Source organism: Otolemur garnettii, unplaced genomic scaffold (assembly GCF_000181295.1).
Source record: "Otolemur garnettii isolate 467f Iridium unplaced genomic scaffold, OtoGar3 scaffold00089, whole genome shotgun sequence".
NCBI lineage: Eukaryota > Metazoa > Chordata > Mammalia > Primates > Galagidae > Otolemur > Otolemur garnettii.
Genome location: NW_003852484.1, coordinates 4,092,648 through 4,095,258, shown reverse-complemented (window position 1 = coordinate 4,095,258; position 2,611 = coordinate 4,092,648). Strand labels below are relative to the sequence as shown.

The 2,611-nt window shown below is 39.2% G+C and overlaps 1 non-coding gene across 1 annotated transcript; it reads right to left on the bottom strand.

Annotated features, from left to right (window-relative positions):
* Positions 1-768: 768 nt before the first annotated feature.
* On the bottom strand, positions 769-873 carry LOC111726998. Its single transcript, XR_002774652.1, has one exon. It is a non-coding gene; the product is annotated as a U6 spliceosomal RNA (small nuclear RNA).
* Between the last annotated feature and the right edge of the window lie 1,738 nt (positions 874-2,611).

Below are 2,611 nucleotides of genomic sequence, written 5' to 3'. Positions count from 1 at the left end.
AAAAGAAAAGAAAGAAAAAATGGACAGTGGTTTGTGAAGAAAGAGCAAGTTTAGACCAGGGGAAAGTCTACAGAACTGCCAAGAGTATGATCAGGAGAAGTTATTCAGAGTTAAGAATTCAGTGGCTGAAAAAGTTTGAGGATACATAACATGACAAAAAGATATTTTTTATTTGGGATGTCAAATTCTAGTTAACACACCCAACTATTGCATAACCCTGACACCCAGTCATCGCCCATTTAGCCTCACCCAGCTGCCACTGGGGCAGAGAGACCTGGGCAGAGCAATTTCCTGCAATGCTGGCCCCTGTGGAGAGGGTCTCACCCTGCCCCAACCAGAGCTTCCAACAGCTGCCTGAGGAAACAACCCATCACTATGTGTGAAGATCATCACCTGCTTGGACTGGGCAAAGGAAAGCACAGAATCATTGCCTTGCAGGCTTTCCACACATCCATCTGTTCCATCTGCTCCTCTCTTACCAGGTCAGTCTTCCAGAGTAGGACACAAAGTGCCATTGGAGGACCTCTCCTTCTTTGGGAACAGATGAGCTGCAAACCTGTCTGCCCTGAGGTGAGAAAAGAGGTTTCAGATGAGAGGAACAGGAAAACACAAGCTAGTCCATTATCCCCACAAGATCGCAATAGAGCCACAGCAAGGGATTCAACCAAAAGGAAATTGTCAAAATGTCAGAAACGGAATTCAGAATGTGGATGGCAAATAATATGAATGAGATTGAAGGGAAAGTTGAAAAACAGCCTCAAAAAAAAAAAAAAAAAGAAATGCTTCATGAATTTGAGTATCATCCTTGCACAGGTGCCATGCTCACTTTTTATCATTTCTTTCATTCTCTCTTTGCATAGTGCTAATTTCTATCTTGTAATCTATTCCTTTTGTCTGCAGAACTTCCTCTAGCATTTCTTATAGTGCAGATCTGCTTCCAATGAATAAGATCAGCTTTGTTTTTCTGCAAAAATATTTTGCCTTCATTTTCTGAAAGGCATTCTGGATGTACATGAAATTCTGAGTTGATAATTTTTTCAGCATTCTAAAAATATATTTTCATTCTCTTCTGGATCATGTAGTTTCTGATGAAAAGTCTACTGAATTTTTTATCTGTGTTCTTTTGTATATAATTTTTCTTTTTCTTCTGCTTTAATGTTTTTCTTTTTGATTCAAATCAGTGTGAACATGATGTATTTAGGTGTTCTTAAAATTTTTATATTATTTCTTGTTATCTTGCTAAGGGTTCTCTGATATTCTTAAATCTGTGGTTTAATTTTTAAAAACTGTCTGGGTGCGGTGGCTCATGTCCATAATCCTAGCAGTCTGGGAGGCCTAGGTGGGAGGATGGCTTGAGCTCAGGAGTGGAGACCAGCAGAAGTGAGACCCTGTCTCCCCCCAAAATAGAAAAACTAGCCCAGATACTTGGGAGGCTGAGGCAAAACAATTGCTTAAGCCCAAGAGTTTGAGGTTGCTGTGAGCTGTGATGCTATGGCACTCTAAGGAGGGTGACAAAGTAAGACTCTGTCTCAAAAAAAAAAAAAAAGGTTTTTTTTTAAGCTATTGGCCATTTATACTGCACTTATTTCTCTTTAATTTCTCTCTCTCTCTCTCTCTCTCTCTTTTTTTTTTTTGCAGTTTTTGGCCAGGGCCGGGTTTGAGCCTGCCACCTCTGGTATATGGGACTGGCATCCTACTCCTTGAGCCACAGGCGCTGCCCTCTTTCTTTTTCTTATATTTATGAGACTCCAATTAAATGTGTGTTACACTATTTGATATTGTGTCAACGCTTAGAAACTCTATTCTTCTACTTCCAATCCTTTTCATTCTTTTTGGCTTTGTCTCAGTGTTTCTGTTCAGAAAATGTCTGTTGATGTTTTGCCAAGTGTACCTATTCTTTACCCAATTGTGTCTTAATGAACTCATCAAAGTAATCCTTAACCTCCAATATTGTGACTTTCATTTTTAGCATTTCTGCATCCCTTTTTAAAAAAATAGATTCTATCTCTAAAATTCCTTATCTGTTCCTGGATGTTATCAACTTTTACTTTTTATCTTTCTATTATGTCAGTGTCAGATTCACACATTCCAATATTGGTGTCTTCTTTGAATCTTCTTGTTTTTCTCTTGACAAAAGATTCTTTTTTTACCTAGAACTTTTATGTTTCAATTTTTTGACTAAATGTCAGACATCATATATAGAACAGAGAAAGACTGAGGTAGATACTACTTGTACCAATATGGGCACACTTCTTTTTATATCTCAGTGTGAGGGTATTGTACAATAATTTGTGTGGGTTTTTGTCCCAATTTCCTGAGTAACAGGAATGTCTTTGTTCATCATAATAGGTCCTTGGATCAGACCTGAGTTTATGCCAAGGAGGTAACTTAGGATGGGAGCTGAGTCATGCCAAAAACATCAATCACTTGATGAGAAAGCTGGGGCTTGGGACTACATGGTATCTCCAGGGAGGGGATTGTGGCTGGAGATTTAAGTTCAATCACATCATCAATGATTCGATAAATGATACCTAAGAAATGAAACTCCAGGCTCGGCGCCTATAGCTCAACCGGCTAAGGCGCCAGCCACGTACACCTAAGGTGGCGGGTT